Source organism: Chrysoperla carnea, chromosome 1, assembly GCF_905475395.1.
Source record: "Chrysoperla carnea chromosome 1, inChrCarn1.1, whole genome shotgun sequence".
NCBI classification, from domain to species: Eukaryota; Metazoa; Arthropoda; class Insecta; order Neuroptera; family Chrysopidae; genus Chrysoperla; species Chrysoperla carnea.
Genome location: NC_058337.1, coordinates 66,368,266 through 66,380,462, shown reverse-complemented (window position 1 = coordinate 66,380,462; position 12,197 = coordinate 66,368,266). Strand labels below are relative to the sequence as shown.

At 28.7% G+C, this 12,197-nt stretch overlaps 1 protein-coding gene across 1 annotated transcript in view; it reads right to left on the bottom strand.

The window, feature by feature from the left end:
* Positions 1–12,197, bottom strand: part of LOC123305155 — a 37,087-nt gene that overhangs the window by 1,877 nt on the left and 23,013 nt on the right. The window lies entirely within an intron of this gene.

Below are 12,197 nucleotides of genomic sequence, written 5' to 3'. Positions count from 1 at the left end.
GTTTTCGATTTTTTGAGGTTTCCAGAGAGAAACAGAAATAACCAAAAATGTGTAAGTATCTTTAATTCATCACTTTATTGATTCGAATTTCACACCAACTCTATCTGATAATATTAACAGCAATACATAGTTGAAGCGCCCGAGAGATTTCTGTGAACGATTGAAGTCGCGGGATTCACCCAGGTTTCCCCTGTTTACTCTCGTTCCATGAAGAATTTCGAAAATGAAAACTCAAAAACACACCCAAAAATGATATTCGAAAATTTTCGAGGTATTCGAAAATATAGAAAATTCGATTTTTTTAACAGAAAATTTTTTCGATTATTTCCACAGTTTTATCGACTTATTTAAAGCAAAAAATGTCTTTGTAAAATTTTTCTAAAACCGTTAATTTTTGTGCAATGTCATTTTCGTTAAGTTTAAAATTTTCCGAATTTTTGTAGCCCCTCTACGTGTCCAAGTTGACAAAGTAGCTTTTTATTACCATATAAAACAGCCATCGAATGTCATCATAAAATTGGTAGAAATATCAAAAAATCGGAAATTGAGGAGGCAAAAATCGGCCTCGGACACCCGCTGGGTACCTGGACTATAAAGTTCTATTAAAACGTTTATCATAATTTTTACTACAATTAAAGATAATATAATGATTCTCTGAATATTTTCAGGTTATTTCTTAACATTAATGTATTAAAAGTTGTCTAACGACACAAACAATGAATCGTACTTACTAAGATATCATTCTTGCCAATTTTAAATTTTAAACATTGATCAGCTCGTTTTTAAACAAATGAGAAAGAGAAAACAATTTCTTATCAACCCGTACCTGATTATTCGTTTCAAGACAAACGTATTGGTTTTAGGATAATAGAAGAAAAAGTGTCGACTGCATTTTACATTTTTTTACCTCCATTTCTCTCGTTGTGTCTCAGGGTCTTTTTTAAGTTGACATATGCTTGAAACTCAATAAATAAATTTCATCGAGGAAAATGCTCCAAACGAAAAATATTATTTTCAAAGCGACATATCTTATTCCGGAGTCGAATTCGATCTAAGTTTTCAGTTTCAATAAAAACCTTACTCTGATTCGTAACTGACAAACAATAGATAAGCGTTTTAAAAAAGAAAGTTGTTCTTTATAAATACGCAAATAGTTTTACTAACTTAAATATAATGAAATACATAAATAAATACATTAGGTTGAAAACAACCTAAAAATGTGAAATAAATAATTGCAAAATTTACAATTTCTTTTGGATTAAAAACATTAAATATTTCAATTTTTTGACAAATCCAAAAGATAATTTATTTAAACAGAGAACAAGATTGATATCTTATACACAAAAATCTTACAGTAGTTCTTGTAAGATACTTCAAAAACATCAAATCATTATAAGATTAAAATCTACAATACTTAACAAACAATATTTAAAAGAAATCAATATATACCAAATTTTATTAAGAAATTATTATTAAGCAAAAATTTATTACTAAAAAAATATCATACAAGTTTTTAATGTCAAATTTGATTACTTAACAATAATTCAAGTCATAGGTCGTCTGACGGTCCGTCCCTCGTGGTGTCTTTATAAAATTTAAGTAAGTACAAAAAAAGTAAATAAAAAAACGTGTTTAACAAGTTCAAGAAATCGTACACAATATAGGTGTAATATTATTATAAGAGCAAAACAAAAACAAAAAAAGAAAACATCATCCAAAAAAAACTAAAGAGATACAGGGAAATATATTATTGTACGCCAAATGAAACACTCCTTTTAAAATACACAGGTTGTCCATCAATAAAACGTGCAAAATGATGGCAGAAATAATAAATTATCAAAATATTGTAAATAGTCAAGATATGAAGTTCAATACGATATAGATATTAGAACTGAATAGATATTGCTAAATAAATATATATTCTATATCAGATAGACAGGCGGCGTTTAAAACCCTAAATTCGTCAAAATTAAAATCATAAACTGTTTTGAAGTTCATCGAAAAATAAAAAATTTGGGTTCACCCAACAATGTCATTATTGCCTAGATGCCCCGACATTCAGAAATTGATGGAAAGGAGGAGGCTGTTCTCCACTACACGTTTCAGAACCATTTCTTAGGTTACCGAAAAGCACAACACACAATAAAATAAAATAATGGGTGGTTCACGAATACAACCGTTTTAGGCAAAACACTTATAGCCAAGGCTATGTTGTGCCTTTATGTGCCGTTAACGCTCTTATTAACTCTACTCAATTGAAAAATCACTTGAGGAGATTCACTGTCTGCTTACTGGATATTGTAAGCCCTATAAAAACCGTGTGAATATACCAAAGCCTTTTTTTCAAAAGAGACCATCACTTTGCATGGACTGTTTTCCACTTAAGTAAAAGCAATGGAGTGCCGCCCAAAGATATTCTAAAGATTATTAAATCTATAGGACTCTTTCAGCACCTTTGAAGCCAAGAAGGTGCAATATATCAAACAGATCGTAGTGAAAATCATCTTCTAAAAATTACTCTTAACTCAAATCTTATTTAATCTACTAAAGAAAAATTTCGAGTCAATGCGAGAGCTGAATTTTTTTAATTTATTCGATAAATATATTTATCAACTTTGAATACCTCGACTTCTGTTTTAAATTAATATCTTTGTGATTTTATCACTTTATTTACACATTAGCGTTTACCAACGGTTGTACACACGATAGAGAGAAATTATTTATAATAAACTGAAAAACCTTTAAATATAGTTTTGTGTACTTTTTCACAATGTGCACCTCTTAGGAATGAAATATTTTCGGGAAAAAACTGGGATTCAGAAATATAAATAGTAACTTCTTTATGATAATTTCTCAGGAACCTAACATTTTTCTGGGAGTATCCGGGAGCTATCTGTGTATCCGGGAAATTATTACATATTGGTTTAGGTGAACCAAAAATAATATTAAGTAAGGAAAATAATAATATCACATACATACATTGAAGTCGAGCTAATTTAGTCAAAATTTGTTTGAAATGAAAGTTTGATATTCTTCATTGACGCCCTGTATATATGAAATTGATATTTACCTCTCATGTTAATGCTTTTCAAGTTGGATGAACCAAAAGACAAAAAAATGTATATTGGGTGATATTTTCAAAGGGTTTGAATACAATTCTTCAAAATAAAACAAAATTAGTTTTTGAATTTTATAACATATGCTTACGGATTTCGGAAAAATGTTTCAGAATAAATCTATAATCCATAATTATTTTTTAAATAATTAAATATAAATTATTTAAGCAGTAGTCGAGCCCATATATTATTCAGTACAGATTCAGTTTAAAATATACAACCTTCTTATCTCCTCAAATTATTCAACGGAATATGTTATTTCATAAACGAGTGAAGTAAGTATTCCTATTTGTATTTTTAAACTAAAAAAAATGAGTAAAAAAATATATAAATATTATGTATGTCGTAAAAACCTTAATAATAATCTTAGTTCAGTCGTATCCCTAGCTTGTTAAATGATATCCATTGGTGGAAGCGCATATAAATAAATTGAATATATCCAAAATGATCTAATTACTTTAAATTTATGAAACGAAACGAAGCACTGAGACTACTATGATACTATGAATAGTTACATGGATAAAAAATAATCGAGATCATTGAGATTGATAAGTTTTCAAAATGAATCTTGTCCTGTTAATTTTTTCAAGTTGAATGTTACCAATTTTAAGAAAATTGCAATATTTAAAGATTCACACAAAGTAAATCCGTGGTTTTTAGTTTCAAACGAAATTTTAGTTTTTCTTTTAAATTATTACGCTCAAAATAGTGCTGTTGCGAAAAGTTTATTTTAAGAAATCAAGCAAAATCTAGATATGAGAAATAAATGTGACCTTTTATCGTTTCATATCAGTTAATTTGAAACCAAAAATCTTCTCTCGGATTTTGACAATTACATTTTTCTCACAGCACTCTAGCTCAAAATTTGCGATTTTTTTTACTTTTAATATTTTATCTCTGTTTTAAATATTTACTGTCCAGAAACAGGACATTAATGTCCTTTCTTTCCTAACTTTCTTTTAATAGTCATTAAATACTTTGTAATTAATAATCAATATTTTGATTTAAAAATTAATAATTTTTCAGATATGCAAGAAAATATGCTCTTAAATGATAGTCAGTAAATATTTCCTTCGTTCAAGAAGATTTTCATTTGCTAAGTATTCTTTAATTTTTTAGTATTCAATAGGGGATAATCTTGGTGTCGAATTGATCATATTACCCATAAAAATGCAAAACTAGACTTGGTACCATGACAAAATTTTAAACTGATATTAAAATTGAATAAAAAACGAAGAAGTTATAAGCAATCAAAGATTGGACTAACAGGTTGCCCATCTCCATTTAGCAAAACAAAGATTGAAATTTAATCTACATGGTAATACCCGCGTATGACGTCATTAGTGGGTATCTTCCTCTTTGTTTAATTAGGAATTTTAACCATTCATATCTTACATACTAGTAAAGATTTTTAAAATTCAACTTCACTCTTCACGTCCAGTGAGAATTCTTTACCTGAAGTGATAAAAAAAATTAGTCCGATCCCCTATTACTTATTTTATTTAATTATGTATTGAATTTTTTTACTTAAGAATTATTTACTGGTTAAAAGAACATCAACAGCCTAGTAACCTTACTCCAATCAAGTAATTTTTTTATTGTGTGTCAAAAAATGTACCTACTCCTTCTGCTAGCTTTTCTAAACTTGATCTTTGCTAAAACATTTTCAAATTAAAAACAGTTCGACACTGATAATAAACAAATTGTATATAATCATAAAATTTTATGAACTCGGCAAGCAACAAGGTAAATTAATTAATAAATTCAGTAATTAGGTATGGCATTCCTTTGCCAAGCACATCCTGTAGATATTTTTTTGTTGAAGTAATGATAATGAATAAAAATTCAACCTTGTTTGATTATGTTTATACCTATGTGTGTATGTTTATGATGGCATTACATTACTCATTTCTGAATAAATTAAACTCAAATAAATAACTATAAAAAATATTTGTTTTTTTTTTGTTCACTTAAACATACCAAGATATTGAAATATTAAATTCACTATACACAATATTTACACGCAGCATATGTGAATATAATAAAGTCAATTTACTATTTAGGATTCCGTACTCATAAACGAGTCACACAGACTGAGATTTTAAAAACGCTGTTGAAAATGCATCAATTTATCCATATTATCTGTTCACCATCTTAAGGTATTACGAGCACCAAGGCAATTTTTGATTGAGGGTTGAAATTATTTATACCTTATTTTCAACTTCCCTTGGTTTTCAAAATGCCGAAAGCTAAATAATTAAACAAAATTTTCAACTTTCGGCATTTTGAAAATTACTCCAGATATCTAAAAATTTTATTCTTAATTTTCGTCTTGTATTTTCAAGTTAAAATGTTATTCACCATCAAAATTGAAAAAATTTATTTTTTTCCCACTACCGTGCTCATACATCCTTAATTGGTCAGGCACAACGGATTTATTTTTTGTTTTCAATAATTTATTCAGGTTTTAACTTTAATTTAAATAGATTTTTTTTAATTTCCATCGACTACTTTGAAGAAATCTATAAAAACGCATATCGTTATAATACCATCTACCGTTTTACCATAAAATAAATGTTAAATATGCCTAGTTTTGTCATTTATTCGTTTGAATAATCGAACAACCCCCCCCCCCCTAAAATATTCAGAATTGATTTAGACTATACTGACCACTTTGAATAAAAGTGTTTCATCCTTTTATGTTGTTGTTAAGATGATATAACGTACTGTAAATACGGCTGAAAATACCTCAGTTTAAAAAAAATTAACCCTTCGATATTTCAACGGGATAATTAGGAGAAAAATAGTAGTTTTTAAGATAACTTACTTTGAAAAAATCACAATGTAGGAAGTTGTGTGAAAAAAATGGGAAAAAAACGAAAAACCGAGCCAAAAAACGGCATGCGTCTTCAAATTAATAATTATGCAAATGTTTAAGGGCAACTTTAACGAAGAAAATGTTTTTTGTTTTTTAATTTTAATAGGACGCTTCAATACCGATCGCGCATAGCTTTTCCGAAACACCTATTTTTGCATTTTTGGAAATTATGCGGCAACCTTCTATTATTTTGAGATGAATTTTTTTTACATAAAGATATCATTAAAAACTTCAAATCCGAGAAATAAATGGTGATAAACGCGTTAAATTTTTTCGCTATAAAACCGCATTTTCAGGTAGAGTTTCAAACGGATTTGACTTAAGTTAGTCTCATTTTTTTCTTTATGTTAGCTCAACCATCCTCTATTTTTTATTTTTTATCAAAATCCTTTTTCCGTTTTATATATTTAACTTTTTTAACCCCCGATTTAAAAAAAGGGATGTTATAAGTTTGACTGCTACGTGTGTGTGTCTGTCTGTGGCATCGTAGCGCTTAAACGGATGAACCAATTTGAATTTTTGAAAGTAATTTAAGGGGGAGTGGTTTTAGCTATGTTTCAAGTGCGACTTTAGTGTTTCGTACCCGAATGCTTTAAGGAAAAACGTAATTTAATGGAGAGAGTGTTTTTATATATGTTTCAAGTGCAAGTTTACGGTTCTAACGGTTCTGTACCCGAACGATAGGTCGGGGGTTTTTCAAATTTTGTTAATTTCACTTGTTAATTTTAAACTCCTTTACATGTAGATACCTACTAATAAATATACAGACTTACAACGATATGTTGCGTTATAGTATTAAATATCTGCGTTATGTGTATATAACACAGTGAATAGTACAAAACCCTTGATTGGACAGTCAATCTTACATTTGACAAGTAATTTTTTTAAATTAATTTCACTTGCATTTAATATTTCAATTGCAACACGTATTTAATGTAAAATATGTAATATACGTATGTATATTTTTTATAACAAAAAAAAAAAAAACATTCTTTAAATGTTACTTTAAATTGAAATATAATATGATACCGGAACTTCAATAAATCTTTTATATTATAAAGTTGTAGTACCTATAAATATAAAATAATTAAAGACAATCAATGTAATTATTGTGTATGCACACCATCATGTATATTTAAAATCAATTTGACATTAATCGCTTTTGATTTGTAATATTATTGAAATATTGGATGAAATTCAATTGTTTTATGTAGATACTGTGTGAATTTATTTTTAATGTTTTAATTTTATACATTCATGTTATACCATGTATATGAAATATACCAAGGTATACTAAGTTTAGTCCCAAGTTTTTAACGGTTAAAAATATTGATGCTATGAACCAAATTTTGGTATAGCTGTTCATAAAATCACCTAATTAGTCCATTTTCGGTTGTCCGTCCTTCTGTGAACACGATAACTCAAAAACAAAAAAATATATCAAGCTGAAATTTACAGCTTGACTCAGCTGACAGCGTACTTACAGGACGTAAAAAGTGAGGTCTAGTTCGTAAATGAGCAAAATAGGTCAATTGGGTCTTGGGTCCGTAGGACCCATCTTGTAAACCGTTAGAGATAGAACAAAAGTTTGAATGTAAAAAATGTTTCTTATGAAAAAATAACTAACTATTGTCTGAAACATTTACCATCACCGTTTACCCGTGAGAGCGAATATTATGCGCAAATTGTAGTAATATGGGTATATCAGTTATATGTGTGACAAAATAATCAACACTGTCTAATGTCTATACATGGTATTTCAACAATTAACTCAGTCAATTGTTTGTTTTCACTTGTTTTATTATTATTGTCTTTATAGGTAATAAGTAATATTGTATTTAAAATAAGGCAGGTGGAGTTGCTTTACTTTTAATATGTACAACATGATGAACAACAACTGTCTTTTAAAAATGACCTAAATTTATTGCTTTCATTCAATTTTAAAGGTCACTACTTGAAAAAGTTAAAAATTCTAGACTTTCTTAATTTCAAGATCACTACTTCGATTACTCCGAATTTGACCAAAATTTAATGCGAAAAAACAAGAAATTAAGGATGTATGAGCATGATAAAAATGTTTTATTTAAAGGCTCCAAAATTTTTTGGTAGCTCAAAGAATTTATGGTTAAAATTTCAGTTTAGGTCACGCAAATTTTTAAGAAAAAAATCATTGAAAATCGATATAAAATACTAATGAAGAAATCTCAAAAAACGATTCGTTCACTCCAAATTTTCTGCAAGAAAATTTTGCAATTTTTCTTTCACCATTTTATTGGGAGGGTATTTTTACCTGCTCTGAGACTACCGAAATTTTATAAATTCACTGTAGGTACCTGAGTGTGAAAAATGAAAATTGGAAAAATTAACAGAATTTAAAAAAAATACCAGGTCAGGTACAATATGAATACCTATAACATATTCAAATTTCAAATCGATAAAGGGTATAATCGCAGTGCTTGTGATTCAATTGTTACTTTAACCACTCCTTTTCTGGAAAACCGCTTTTCTTTACAATTTTTTTCCCACCAATGAATATTTAAGACAATTCTAAACAAAATTTTTAAAGTTTCACGCCAATCAAAGCATGTTTAAAATTTGTACATAACAGTCTTACGAAAAACAGTTTCTCTCTTTATTTCAGTTTTTCAATTATTAGTTTCTGTAAGACTAAGACTTCTATGCCTCTGATTCAAATCCTGTCTCAAAATCCAAGTATGGCGTGTTCCCAAAACACTAAACCGTTGATTAAAGTCGTTTAAATAAGAAGAAAAAAAAAACTAAATAATTACATTCAAACGACATTGAACACGCAAACCAAATCATTTGAAAAAATCTGAAATAATAATTAAAAAAATCTACTTAAATTACCAAACACTAACATTGTATTAAAAATAAATATTTAAGTTCTTTTTACAAACTTAATTGTTAATACCTTACACATAAAATACTTGTCATCTACTGAAAGTTTAAAAAGTTTAATGTCTTCTAAATCAGGAGCTTCTTAAGTGAAATTCGCAATTATCATATTTCAATTTACTTAATAACTACAATTATCATATTTTAATTTAATAATTTATTTTCAAAGTATAGTCTAATTTTTATACGAATATTGTTCCACACAAAATATATTTTTTTTAGTAGTATTTCAAGTTATATATTTCATTTCGAGATCCCAAATACCATAAGCCAACCGGTTGTCTGCCCAGGTCTACATCTACGTTCCATTGCATTAACTCATAGTTTCAGTTTCATTTCAATTTGACTCATATCGTCCCTCATCTTTTTATACCATGTATATGAAATATACCAAGGTATACTCAGTTTAGTCCCAAGTTTGTAACGCTTAAAAATATTGATGCTATGAACAAAATTTTGGTATAGGTGTTCATAAAGTCACCTAATTAGTCCATTTCCGGTTGTCTGTCTGTCGTCTATCGTCTGTGGTCTGTCCGTCAGTCATCACGATTACTCAAAAATGTAAAGAGATATCAAGCTGAAATTTTTATACCCTGCTGAGGACGTAAAAATTGAGGTCAGGTTCGTAAATGAGCAACATAGGTCAATTGGGTCTTGGATCCGTACGACCCTTCATGTAAACCGTTGGAGATAGTACAAAAGTTTAAATGTAAAAAATGTTTCTTATAAAAAAATAAACAACTGTTGTTTGAAACATTTTTTCGTAAACATCACTGTTTATCCGTGAGAGCGCAAATAATGCGCAAAGTATGTATTATATGGGAATATCAGTTATATATGTGTGACATGTATGTGTAATGTGATAGAGTAATCAACACTGTCTATACATGGTATTTCAACAATTAACTCAGTCAATTGTTTGTTTTCATTTGTTTATCTATTCCTCTTTGTAAAAAGATATGCTTTGCAATTCCTTGAATATAAATAATAAACTATCTACAAATTTATGAACCTTGATAAAGACCGCACATATAACACTGAATTAATTGCAGATTTATGCAAATATTTGTTTTTTTTAAAACATAAACAAATATTTTATTTTCTTTAAAAAATTTCAAGGCTTATATTTACTAAACCATAAATTTCCCAAGTGTAGAAACTAGAATTTTGCATGTTAGTGAACAGTAATATTATCTCTTAGAAAAAAAATGCATAAATCAGAATATTTTATGCAACAAAGATTTTGATGAATTTATCTTGAATTTAGAAGAATAAAATAAACCCTTGACATAGAAACGATTATAATTTTATCAGTGCTCCCTTAGTTTAAGACAAAATCGCTGATTTGCAGAAGTTAAAAATGCTACATGTATGTATGCCACCTCACAAATTTAATCCGGAAAAATCTACAATGCTTTTTCGCGAACTTTTCCACGCTTTTTTTTTTGCAATTAACTCAAAAGCATTCGATAGAAAATTTTACGCTCTACAAATGTCGGCTAAAGTATTCATCAAAATTAAATTTCAATGATAGGATTAAATTTCGGAAGAGGTTGTAAGGTTATCATTTTTATAACTCTCCAATTTTAGTGCCATGAGCCTTAATGGCCGAGCGGTCTAAGGCGTATGATTGTGAACGTTGGACTATTTAGACTTAGGTTGCGGGTTTGAATCCAAGCAGCGGCAGTGTGAACAATTTATAATTAATAAGAGTGCAGAATTGATCAATTGTCGTCGCTTGGATAAGAACGAAGATTCCACCCACATCAAAAATGTAATTGTATATATGATTGTAATTTAATAAATAAATATTAACAAATAATGATGTGGGTGGCCTCTGTGATAAGGCGTATATGTCATAAAAACGGAGGTTAAACCCCCCGTTTTTATTATTATATCTCTCCAATATAATATTATTGAATCGTATTAAAAATAAATAAGGATTATAATCAGTTTTTAATACTTAACTACTCTACGGTGGGAAGCATGGCTCACAAATAGAAATTGGACCGTCATATTCGAACTTTAAGTCCTGTAAAATAACAAATTTTGACGAGCCAGGATAATCTTTTAACCATGCTGAAATACTAAACTGGTTTTTCTCAAGAGTTTAAAAAAATTAACAAAGTTCATAATGAACAGTTAATTTTTATGATTTAGCAGAATTCGAGATTCTTGCAAGAGTCTTGCTGCAAGACCAAGACCATGTCTTGGTCATTACTAAAACCGATAAAGTTCCGATTGATCACGGCTGAAAAGATAGTTCTTTAATCCTCGAAAAAAATGAGAAAAGTTTGACGTGATTGTCTTAAAGCCGGGAGTCCTCAAACAAATTCAAATATTCAAATGAATTTTTTATTTGAATGTCGATATATTACCGAGATGCTTAAGATTTTCGGTTGTAAAATAAAAATTTAACAAGCCGTTGGAGTGTCAGCTGCTTCTTTGTTGGAAATGTCGTGAAAAGTAAATGATACTTTACTCCTAACTTTTTTCATATTTTAATGAATACCTTGGATGTAAAATGCGTTTTTAGTCGCCATTTTTTCCGAAGTTGTATGTCGCGAACACATTTCCTACATGCTTGGTTAGTTTAGATTATTTTCGTTATTAAAAAATTTCAGTTCATGCTACATTTACAAAAAATAACAATCCCTGATGTTAAAAATCTGATTTTAAAATTATACATTATTGTCTCATTTTTGTGAAGATTCTCAGACATCAAAATTACCCCAAATTATACATCATGAACATTCTAATTATTATACACAAAAAATTTTATCAAACCAATTCTTCGAATATATAATCAGTGTAACGAATGCGAAAACAAGTTGAAGGTAACAATTGAATAAAGCCAATCATTTATATACCCTATGTAATTTACAGTACAGTCAATTAGGATTCCAATCTCAACCGAATTATAGCAAAATAGAAAAAATCTCAATATTCCAATGGAAGAAAGCGGAATTTTGCTACAAAGTTTCCTTATGCATATTCCAGCTAATCTCAGAAGAAGGAACGGAATCCTCATTTTTTAGAAAATAAAATGTAGCCTATGATATTTGCTGATAATTTCGCATTTTAAAGGCAAAATTTTTTAAAATGTTTTAAAGTAGTATATTCAAAAATGACGTATTTCCATCCAAAATTTCATCTCCCTGCCTCTTTTAGGGACTTTAGAAACTTTTAATAACAAACTTATGTATCGAGCGAGACCATATGCACTGTATTTAAATTAGTAGGTATTTATGGAGCTAGAAGAAAATATCAAAATTTTACAACAAATT